The following is a 12,808-nucleotide window of genomic DNA, read 5'->3' on the forward strand; positions in this document are numbered from 1 at the left end:
ATCCTCTACTCTGTCCTGATATTCTACACCCCCTCTCCTTAGCTCATGCCCAAAATCACAAAACATTAGGCAGTAAAATGATATCATGGTCTCAACTGCAAACTCCTGGACCTGTAATAAGCAACATACATCATAAACCATCACCATAAATGCACACAATGAAATTACAACCAGTTTTTTTCAAGTTGTAACAGATTGTAAATGCAACCTGATTATAGCCCTTTAAAGCAGCACTATGTAACTTTTCCACCTTAATATAATATTTCCAGAGTCATTGTGATGGTACATGAACTTCCAACAGGTTTAATGAACCTCTGTCATGGTCTGAGGGGTCTTTATCACCTTCACTGGCACTATGTAACTTTGAGGTGGATGGTAGGAACCCTTCCACACTACTGGTAAAGCACTACCGCTTTTCAATTCAATTCAATTCAATTTTATTTATATAGCGTCTAATACAACAGAGTTGTCTCTAGACGCTTTCCAGAGACCCATACCCAGAACATGACCCCCGAGCAGTTATTACATAAACAATGGCAGGTAAAAACTCCCCTAGTGGGAGAAAAACCTTAAGCCAAACAGTGGCAAGGAAAAACTCCCCTTTAGGAGGGAAGAAACCTTGAGCAGGACCAGGCTCATCAGGGGGGACCCTCCTGCCGAGGGCCAGACTGGTGGGTCAGGGATGGCAACAGCACAGCAGGCAGGTGGAAGCAGCAACGGGATGACCAGGGGTGGGGACCGCAGGCCAGCACGCAGCTCCCGAAGCTCTGGCCCAATCAGCAAGTCCCAGGTTGGGGTGCAGGGTCGGGGAAGGGTTGAAGGGAAAGGGTCAGGGAAAGACCTGTGCTCCGTAATGCAAGCTACAAGGCGGCTCCTTTTGTCCAAAGGAGCCGCCAAACTCAACAAAAGCTGAAAGTTACATTGTGCTGCTTTAATAGACAATCACAGAGACCTAATCCTTATATTTAGGGTTGGGTTTACTGACATGGCCTGAGTGTGTTGTGTAGAGATTGTCATTTGTAATCAACAATGGGCCAGTAGCTGGAATTTGGACCCTATCATTTTCAGAGTCCATTTCCTGTTGTGTTTTTGTCCAGTGAGGGTGATGCGCTTTTCTGAGATGAGACCAGTATCCTGATACTTAGTCATTTGGATCCAGAAGAGTTGGAGGAGGCTCAGTCATAGGGAGAATCTGTTTCATGATTCTCCTATAGGTTTGTTCTTCTGATTGAACCAAATAAGACCTAGGCTCTTTAGCCCTTCCATCGTTGGCTGAAGAGGTCGGCTTGTCCTGTCATAAAACACCTTCTGTGCCAGACTGTTGTTAAGAAACTGAGCACTGACTTCCTCAGATCGACATATCGGGTACGAGAAGCTTCTTGGAGAAAGGAAGCGTTGTGCGTGTGTTTGTTCTGACATGAGTCGTTGCCCTGGAGATCCGAGTTTGGTGTCACAAAGTATATTTCTCATGTTCAACAAGTGGAGAAGAACATCAGTTTTGTGTCTAAGACATCTCAGCACTGCGGACTGCTCTCCTGGCTAATCCATTGGACTGAGGGTACTCAGGGCTACTCGTAACCTGAGTGAAGTCCCACTGATTGGCAAAGTCTTTGAAACATTGGCTTGTAAACTGCCTGCCATTGTCTGATATTAGAGTATGAGGTGATCCATTGACTGCAAATTGACGCTTCAGTTTGCCAATGACTGTAGCAGACGTGAGATCGTGAAGCAGGTCAATCTCAAACCAGCCTAACGAAGAGTCCACAAGTACCAGGTACTGTACCACAAGTACCAGGTACTGTACTGCTTGTTCCATGTACAGTATTAATAATAATAAATTGATTAATACGTAGGTTAGATTTTTGTTTCTAGTTCGTTAGAATGGTTTTCTTTGCAATACACAAGGCAGTGAGAACCAAGTGAGCCAAGTTAGGTTCCATCTGGATGTCACCCAGGTGACATAGTATGCATAATGCGGGGAACACAGGAATTCTGTAATTGAGCCATATTGATAAATGTTCACAACCATAATTTCTGCACAGGTACACAAAACAATAAAGCATGCATATAATTATCAGACGTGTTCTCTGTGCACTGTGAGGAGATATTAGAGGTGACAAAACCCATCTGGAACATCCTTTGTCCTGTATAATGTGTTCTGTAAAGAACTTTGTACTGTATAAGTTGCAAATTTGAATTATTGGTCATAGTGAAAGTATTTAAACATATTTGTGACCAAGAAATTTGATTATTGTTAAGAGAGAGGGTCAGCCACCCATTTTGAGATCGGACGAGAGCCTGAGTTATCTATCTTGAAAAATGGTATAGTCCACTCTAGGGGTGTGTGTGTTTCACCACAACCCTCTTCCTGGCATGAATATGGAAAATACAATACACTGTAATATTTATGACACTGATAAGACAGATAAATGTTTCAACCCCCCCAAACCCCCCCGTAATTCGCACTATGTCTGTGCAGCCGCCCGGATGAGCGATCCAGTGTGATGTGGATCTACGAGCCAATAAGATTCTGCTTCTGTCGTTACGTAACAACGGGAGTGATTTACATCGGTTGGCCTCCGATGCGTGAAACCGCGCCCACAACTAACTCCGCCGGCTGGAGCTTCCGCCATTTTTTTGTAGCGGTGTATCGAGTCATTCAGGCAGCCAATCAGCACAGAGCCTCATTATCATAGCCCCGCCCACTCAGAATCCTGCATAGATAATGAGGTTAGAGAATGGGAAGATAAAGACATGACTCAGAGGCTGAATTTCTAATTTATTTAGCAAAAACAATCAAAAGCTTGTTTTGAAGACATTCAAGGCCTGTTTAAAATAGGTATTAGATGCCATAATAGGTCTCATTTAACTGAATCAAGTAAAATTAAAAGTATAAATGAACCTTCAGATTAGTAGCGTGAATAGAACAAACTCATCTGAGAGTGGCAGGTTATACTCCAGACAGCAGAATTCAGCCGACTCAACACTTTTTACTAAAACAAAGGTGGCTCTTGGTGGTTGATCCTGACCATGAAGCTGATGGGGTCCACGGTGGGTTTGAAGCTTCAGTCTGTGGCTGGTGACTGCTCTGAAGCTCTGTGCCATCTGAGCGGCAGGTAAACCACGGACGGCCTCATGCGCTCACAGCTGGTACAACTGTCAGACAGCAGCTGTGGGAATCCCGTCCCCCTGCTGTTCTCAGGGCCAACAGCCACTTCAGCTGCACATTTCTGGTTGGTTTTCCTGATGACACACTGCAGCATGTTAGAAAAATGAATACAAACTCAGGAGCACGTCCATATTCTATAAGACAAGCTTTAATCTCTTGCAGCATGGGAGCGTAACACCCATCTGAAGACAATATTGCTGTAGCAGACATAATAATCATTGTTTATTTCGATACTCTTTTCAGAGTGATCAGATCAGCTTTTCATACGGCCCACGAGACGCAAAAAAACGGAATGTTAATTTACTAAAAAGGAAGGCATAAATAATTGCCATGAATCGCAGCATATCCGATTATATATTTCTTCTACAAATCCATCGTTATTCCACAAAGAGAGCAGTTTTCAACATTTTTTTAGTTTTCTAGAATGCATTTGCGAATTTTATTTCTTTGTAGACGGTCGTTTATTTTTATTAACTGACTACTATTATATATTTTCACAGGAAAAATATCACTGCTAAAAAAGATGATAGAAGATATTTATTTGGAGAATTTCAGTTTTGAATACGAGGATAGTGACAAAGTAAAACAGTTAAAAGAGAAGTGCTGACTTTTTAGGCACACTGGCGTAAATATCCGCACCAATTTTTTAAAATAAATACACTCGAAAAATCTCTAAATCACAAAGAAACACTCTCGGATGTAAGAAAGATTTTGCTTTTAATGAAATTTCCTATAAAAAAAAAAAACATACTTGTTTCTGTTTCAAGAAAAGATCCACACACACACACACACATATAGCCACATACATATACGCAAACATACACAGCCACACAAACATATACACACACACGTACACACTGGCTTGTTCACCTGCATGCTGGCTCTCTAGTTTTTGAGGTTAGGTAGCGGTAGCTTAGCTCAGACTGCGATCAGATCTCAAGATTTGGGTCGATTGCTCTTATTGTTTTGGTTGGCTCCGTGCCGGTTTCGTGTTCTGTTTGTGGTTTTTTGTTGCAGATTTCCAGTGCTTGACGTGTGTTTCCGTGTGTTCCTGCTTCCTGGATTGGCAGTGGATGTCACCCCCCCCTACCCCAAAAAAAGCCAAAACACTGGGTTTGTATGTGTATATTTATGTATGTGTACGCATATTTCAATTCAATTTTATTTATATAGCGTCTAATACAGCAGATGTTGTCTCTAGACGCTTTCCAGAGATCCAGAACATAAACATAAACCCCCGAGCAATTATTATATAAACAATGGCAGGTAAAAACTCCCATAGTGGGAGAAAAGCCTTAAGCCAAACAGTGGAAGGAAAAACTCCCCTTTAGGAGGGAAGAAACCTTGAGCAGGACCAGGATCATAAGGGGGGACCCTCCTGCCGAAGGCCAGACTGGTGGGTCAGGGAAGTCAGCAGCACACAGCAGGCAGGCGGAAGCAGCAGCGGGATGACCAGACGCATATGTATGCGTATATATTAAATATAGTAATAATGCACATATATATACTTTTGGTTTCTACCGTCATGGTATCAATCATTAATATTTGTGCAGACAAGGTAAAAAAAAAAAAAAAATCCTGAAGAAATATATTTTACATAATTAGAGTGTAAAAAAAAAAGTGCATATTTCCTTTTAAAATTAACTAAAAAAAAATTGGATTAGATAACAATAGAAAAAAAAAAGAATTTGAAAAAAACATTTTCTCACCGTTTTTGTTATTTTGAGCGTGCGGCCCGCGAGAAAAAAATTGGTCAAATCCGGCCCGCCAAGCAAAATGAGTTTGACACCCCTGGATTAGATTGTTCTCGTCAGCTCTCCAGAGACACCAGCTGCCAGGGTTTTTAAAGGAGTGATGTTGATTAGGAGACTGGATACAGCTGACCTACACCTGAGCTGGTACCACACCCCACCATCAGATACACCCACCACCATCGGGTCAAAACAACTCCTCATCACGAGTGGAAGTCAGCCACAGACATGTGTGTCCCTGGCCTATGGACTATATTGAACTTAAACAACTGTAAACCCAGATACCTCCGAGTGAACCTGCAGTTGGCATCTTTCATGGAGCCACTGGAGAGGGGGTGTAGAATATTTTAGTTTAGTTTTAGTTTAGTTTATTTTGTTTTGGTCATTTACATTTTAAGATGTTTGCATATACACACTGTATATGTATACACACAGGTATAAATATATATATATATTATATATATGTACACATTTTTTTTGACCAAAAAGGTATAGGCTGAAGCCTCTTGGCTTATTTTGCCTATCCTTTTCAACAAACTTCCCAACAACTGCAACTTCCCGTTAAGATAATAGAGTTTCTTAGGTGAGGATGGACTCAATGATGGCCGTGTAGAACTGCATCATCATTGTCTTTGGCAGGTTGAACTTCTTCAGCTGCCGCAGGAAGTACATCCTTTGCTGTGCTTTTCTGGTGAGGGAGGTGATGTTCAGCTCCCACTTGAGGTCCTGGGCTTCGGGAGCTGCATGCTGGCCTGTGGTCCCCACCCCTGGTCATCCCGTTGCTGCTTCCACCTGCCTGCGGCCCCCACCCCCGGTCATCCCGTTGCTGCTTCCACCTGCCTGCTGTGCTGTTGCCGTCCCTGACCCCCCAGTCTGGTCTTCAGCAGGAGGTCCCCCCTTATGATCCAGGTCCTGGTCCAGGTTTCTTCCCTCCCAAAAGGGGAGTTTTTTCTTGCCACTGTTTGGCTTAAGGCTTTTCTCCCACTAGGGGAGTTTTTACCTTCCATTGTTTATGTAATAATTGCTCGGGGGTCAAGTTCTGGGTCTCTGGAAAGCGTCTAGAGACAACTTTTGTTGTATTAGGCGCTATATAAATAAAATTTAATTGAATTGAATTGGGTTATGATGGTCCCCAGGAAGCGGTAAGACTCCACCGTGTCTGCTGGGGAGTCACACAGGGTCAGGGGGGCAGGTGGGGCTGCGTTCCTCCTGTAGTCCACTATCATCTCCACTGTCTTTAGAGCGTTGAGCTCTAGGTTGTTATGACCGCACCAGGTCACCAGCTGGTCCACCTCCCACCTGTAGGCGGACTCATCACCATCAGAGATGAGTCCAATGAGGGTGGTGTCGGCCGCAAACTTCATGAGCTTGACAGACTGATGACTGGAGGTGCAGCTGTTGGTGTACAGGGAGAAGAGCAGAGGAGAGAGAACACAGCCTTGAGAGGATCCAGTACTGATGGTCATGGGGTCAGAAACATGTTTTCCCAGCTTCATGATCAGCTGTCTCCGGTGTTCACGGACATCTTCAACACCTCCCTGGAGACATGCCATGTGCCAGCCTGCTTCAAAACCTCCACCATCATACCTGTCCCCAAAAAACCAAGGACCACAGGACTTAACGACTACAGACCCGTCGCCCTGACTTCTGTGGTTATGAAGTCCTTTGAGCGCCTTGTGCTGCCACACCTCAGGAACATCAACGACCCACTACTGGATCCCCTGCAGTTCCTACAGAGCCAACAGGTCTGTAGACAATGCTGTAAACATGGTGTGGCAGGGTGGAGGAGCTGCAGCCACTCAGGCTGATGGGACACAGGTGTGGCCCGTCAGCCTCTCCACCCTGCCAGCCTTATAAGGGAGACTGAAGCTGAATCTGATCTGCTGATGTGCTGCTGGTGTGAGGTGCTTGTGCACTGTGTCCTGGGCGTGTGGCGGTGTTAATAAAAAGGGTTCTGCACTAAACTCCGTGTCCTCTCAATCCTGTCGGTCGGGCCCCCGTAGCACTAGCCTTGCTACACATGGCCCTGCACCTCATCCTCCAGCACCTGGACTCCATAGGAACCTACGCCAGGATCCTGTTCGTGGACTTCAGCTCTGCTTTTAACACCATCATCCCAGCTCTGCTCCAGGACAAGCTCTCCCAGCTGAACGTGCCTGACTCCACCTGCAGGTGGATCACTGACTTCCTGTCTGGCAGGAGGCAACATCTTGGAAACTATCATGTTTCAGCAGCTTTAGGTTTTTCCACCTTCCAGTTTCTTCATCCTCTTCATTTTTTTTTTACGCCTCATGTTTCTCAACCATCATGGTTCTCTAACTTCATGTCTCTTTAGCTTCATGATTCTCCACCATTATTTTTCAGCCTCATATTTCTCCACCTTCATACCTCTTTCGCTTCATGTCTGTTTAGTTTCATGTTTCTCCACCTTCATTTATCTTCAGATTCTTTTTTCTCCAACTGATGTTTCTTTAGCTTCATGTTTCTTCAGCTTCACCTGAGCATCTTCACATCTGACGCCTTTCTACATGCATGTTATTGTGAAACAATGTCAGCAGATTATGTGTCCAGGAAGAGGATGTGGTGACAAGTCATTTCTGAACAACCCTCACCCTGTTTGCACAACGAGCTACACCTTTCTACAGAAGGTTCTGCCGGCTTAGTGGGGGCCGACGTGACAAGCAGGAGATACAAAAGCAGCATAAACGAGAGCTGAGGAGCAGCAGGAAGCAATGTTTGTAGAGAGGGCAAACAGAGAAGACATTCATGTGGCTACTGGAGGCCCGGCTTCAAAGACTCGCTGATTTTGGTGTGGCTTCACTCAAATTCAGCACGATGAGATTTGACACTGCGGTTTGGTGTTTGGGTGTAGAGACATAAATAGCTGTAGCATCTCTGCAGGCTGAGCCGGAGCTGCTCACCGAGCTGAGGGACATTAACTCTGGAGCGTCTCTGCTTCACAGGACTAGTTGGTTGCATCACAGAAAAGCAACTCGTTCCTCAGAAGCATGACAGTAATCCCACTTTTAAAGCTATTTTTGTTGTAGAAACGCAATAAAACTCATCTGATGGTAGGGAGCCCCACATTTGAATGTTTTGAGTGGGCCCAGCTCTGGCCCACATTACCAGTGCATTCTGAAGCAGGAGCTCCAGAGATAACAGGTACAAACTCAGAACCCGCTGACACCACTAAAGGTTGGGTAAGAGATTTTTTCTGACGTGTTTTATCATATTACATAAAAATCTCTTACCAATCCATCAGCAACAAAAATGATTAAATGCTGTTATATAAAATCACATTCAGTGAATTTGCTAGCTGTCCATCATGACCAGTACTCGAGTTGTAAAAAAAAAATCAGGGGAGATGGTGGATTTGATCATATGGGGACAGATAATTTGTGCTGATTACAAATAATATAATATATTACAAATAATAGCACTGACCAAAACACCTGCAGAAATACTGCAGGAATGACATAGCAGCAGTTAAATGCAGCCTTCTGTAAGCTTTAAATATCCACTGGGCTTACATGAAATACATCAAAACACAACAATAAAAAACACTTTTCTGAACTTATCAATATGACTCTGTCCTTCACAGGATAAGTAACATGGATCACTGCAAAAACTCACAATCTTAACAAGAATATTTGTCTTATTTCTAGTTAAAATGTCTCATTTTAGTAAAACAAAATCTCATTACACTTAAAACAAGACTCAATTTTCAGTAGATTTCAAGTTGATTTTCACTTGAAATAAGTAGAAAAATCTGCCAGTGGAACAAGATTTTTTTGCTTGTAATAAGAAGATAAATCTTGTCCCACTGACAGATTTTCCTACTTATTTCAAGTGAAAATTTACTTGAAACAGGTGAAAATTGTCAAATAAGTTATTTTTCTGGTGTTATTTTTCTGGTGATGACTCTAAATGTTGAAATAGCAGTAAAACCACATTCATTGATGAAATGACATAAGGGATGGAAAGGGGGGATGGCAGTTTTACAAGGGGGGTGATTTGGACTGTTTTTATTTCAGGGGGGGATGCCACCCCCCCTCATCCCCCCTCATCCCCCCTCAACTCCAGTACTGATCATGACACCACACAACAACCCTCAGTCTTCATGCAGAACTCTGTAAACCACATGCCCCCCAACCAAAACAAAACATGCTCATTCTCAGGGACAACTGGAAGGAGAATATCAAGCATTTGTTAATGTTTTGTTCAAATATGAAGATGTGACCTCATCCAGAAATCACTTACCCTACATTTAATCTCCATTGGAAGCAAAGGGACACCTTGTGAGGGACAAAAGCAGAGTTTACTGATCATCAGATGTTCCTGTGTGGCTTCAGAGACCGGTCTGAACAAATGTTGTTTTGAAATAATCGTTCGTGGTGTTTCCTTTTGCATAAGTAACCAGGCTTCATTATATTGATGTTGTACAAGTTATAATAGTAGACTCTCAATAACCCATCACTCAGCACTTGCTTCTGGTTGAGGTCCAGGATTCGCACCAACATTGAGGGGGTTTAGGACCCTTCCAGAACAAATCTGTCTATTTGTGCAGTTACGTTAAAAATAAAAAAAACAACCTTGTATTATCTTTACAATAATCATGTTCTGTTCAGGGTTTATTCACAACTCAGAAGTAAAGCGAGTTCTAAGTGCTGAGAAGCTAAAGCGATAACAACAAGCTCCCAAGCCCAAATTATTCCAAAATTTGTAGTTTTATATACTTTTACCAGATAATACATGAAATTCCCCTGTAGACTCATCATTGAACTGAAAGTTAACCACAGAGATCAAAACTGTTGTTCGTACCAGACTGTAAATATGTTTATTTCTGCTGTAAAGTTGGACATTTTAACATGAAGGTCGATGGAGATGAACTCACTGTTGGATCCAGACCCTGATGGCCCAGGGTCTGGATCCAGACCATAGTGGTCAGTAGAGGATTTACAGGTCTGGATCCAGACCATAGTGGTCAGTAGAGGAACTGCAGGTCTGGATCCAGACCATAGTGGTCAGTAGAGGATTTACAGGTCTGGATCCAGACCATAGTGGTCAGTAGAGGAACTGCAGGTCTGGATCCAGACCATAGTGGTCAGTAGAGGATTTACAGGTCTGGATCCAGACCATAGTGGTTAGTAGAGGAACTGCAGGTCTGGATCCAGACCATAGTGGTTAGTAGAGGAACTGCAGGTCTGGATCCAGATCATAGTGGTCAGTAGAGGAACTGCAGGTCTGGATCCAGACCATAGTGGTTAGTAGAGGAACTGACTCCAGGTTTTCTTATTTCCTTGTTGATTTAACCTGGAAGTTGTAATGCTGCTGCTTGGACCAGAACCACTGAAAGGAATTCTGATAGGACCCCATTTTTCAGCCCATTTATATCTCAGATGAAGCCACAGGCAGATGTTGGCTGGTCCAGTGGAACTTAAAGGTATTAATTGCAATCGTATTCAAAAACATTTATTGTTATACTGGGTGAAATGGTCCTTCCATCCTGAGAGTAGCCAGTGAATAATGTGCTCAGAAAAAGGAAAGAAAAAAATCAATCCTCTCTGAAAGCTGTAATCCTGTAAAAACTCTGACCAATCAGTTATTTGCGCACGGATTGGTCAGAAGACCAGAGGCTTGGCAGGAAGGGAAAGAACCAATCAGATGCCTTCATTTTAAACCACGCCGTTAGTCCGGGCTGCTGCTGCAGGACTCTCCGCCCAGCAGCAGCAGCAGCAGCCCGCGGGGACACGAGCAGCCGCAATGAAGTGCCGCAGCAGCTGGCTCGGAAGCTGTATGGGGGTCCGTGGGGATGGAGGCGTCTCCATCCCGGCAAGAGTGGAGAGCGGTGCGCCGTAGGCTACGGCGTAGACGCCGTAGGCTACGGCGCACCGCCACCCGCTCTCCGCTCTCCACTCTCGCCGGGATGGAGACGCCGGTGGGCAGGATGCACGTTTGGGTGGGCACAGCCCACCCCTGCCCCCCCCTAAAACCGGCCTCACTTACAGGTGAATGAGACATGGGGTAGTTTTGTTGAAAATGTGCTGTCCAAAATGTCCTGGAAAACTCGACTCCTGCAAATGCGCGTTCCCCAAAGTTTGTGGGGGCGTGGCTTTGGACGGAGCGCTGACGGGAGGGGGAGGAGGGGGCGGGGCTTAGAGGAGGTGCCACTTCAAATCTTGCTAGCTCTCAGAAGTTGCATATTGCAACTTTAATTGTAAGAATCATGTTAATTTGAGGTAATAACATGTTGATATAGTGGTGTACGTGTATTTTATGGTCCACGTCTCTAAAGCGACTCAGACCTGGATTATACACCGACTATATGAACGTTCTCCGAATCCTCTCTGACTCACAGACGTCGAGTTTGACGTGTGGTTAAAACATTTGATATGTTTACTATGTCTAATGTGAATAAAAATGTATCAGATTTCCAGATAACTGAATTGTGTTTTTATTTATATTTTTGCACAGTTTTACATGTTTTTGGAGCTGTGGTTCGACTTACTCGGCTATTTTATTCTAACCTGAATGTGTATGAGATGTTTGCACCAACAGCTTTACTGCTGGAGCAGCCCCGTTCACATCTTCAGCTTCCTCTGTTCTTCACCGTCTTCCTGTTAATCAGACAGGATCTCGTCAGCGTCTTCCTTTGTTTACATCAGTGTTGTGTTGATAATGTAAATCAGCTCTGACAAAGGTTTAGTTCAGCCTGATAATGTCAAGTTTCAGCTTTGATTCTGTTCCTCAGGTGTCTGTTAGCAACGTGTAACTCGTCCTGCTGTCTGACAGAGGAGATAAAATGTCTCCTTTCATGACAAACAGAGAAGACATGTGGACAAATGTTTTTGTACCCAGTTAGAAAGAAGCATAATAATAATAATTAAAGCTGCAAGCAGCGATGGCCACCGCCTCCCGGGTTCCCCCCACATTCCTAGGTCAATAATACTATAAAAAGTGCCTTTGCTGTTCACATGAAACTCAACTTATCATCATAAGCATATCAGAAATGACACCCCCCACGACTCTTTATGTCAAACCATTCAAAAGTTATGGCAGAAAGTAGGAACTATCAAATATAGACCAATCAGAAGAAGGGGGGGGCGCGCTTTTTGGCATCAATCGTCGCCACGGTAACACGACTCCGCTGAAAAAAAGTAATGCCCATCGTCGCAGGATCTAGACGCACATTTTGATGTATAACACACCTGGGTGCACATTGCGCCTCGGGCCGCATTAACGGCCGAAAAAATTGCATAAATTGCGCCAAAATTACATGATTAATTGAAAATGGCCGACTTCCTGTTCGGTTTCGGCCATGGCGCCAAGAGACTTTTCTTTAAGTTGCGACATGATACAGGTGTGTACCGATTTTCGTGCATGTACGTCAAACCGTATTGTGGGGCTTGAGGCACAAAGTTTTCTAGGGGGCGCTGTTGAGCCATTAAGCCACGCCCATTAATGCAAACCATTAAATATCACATTTTTTGCCAGGCCTGGCTTGCGTGCAAAATTTGGTGACTTTTGGGGCACGATTAGGGGGGCAAAAAGGCCCTCCTTTCATCAGAAGAAGGAGAAAAAAAAACGAGGGAAAAAAAGAAAAGAAAATTCCTACAGTTACAATAGGGCCTTCGCACTGTAAGTGCTCGGGCCCTAATAACTTACTGAAGGATAACTAATGAAAATCAGATACTATTTTCATAACCTTCTGACGTAATAATTTCAGTCCAGTGACGAGTGTAACTCTCAGTGAGACCTGTTCACCCGGAGACAGGTATCCTGCTCCACTCTGAGGTCTGAAGGTTTCTCCACCAGACTGCGTGTTTCAGAAACTTCTATGTCACTAAGCGTGCGTTATTTTATCATCTTTTCTCGAGGGACCATTAAT

Source organism: Cololabis saira, chromosome 11 (assembly GCF_033807715.1).
Source record: "Cololabis saira isolate AMF1-May2022 chromosome 11, fColSai1.1, whole genome shotgun sequence".
NCBI classification, from domain to species: domain Eukaryota; kingdom Metazoa; phylum Chordata; class Actinopteri; order Beloniformes; family Belonidae; genus Cololabis; species Cololabis saira.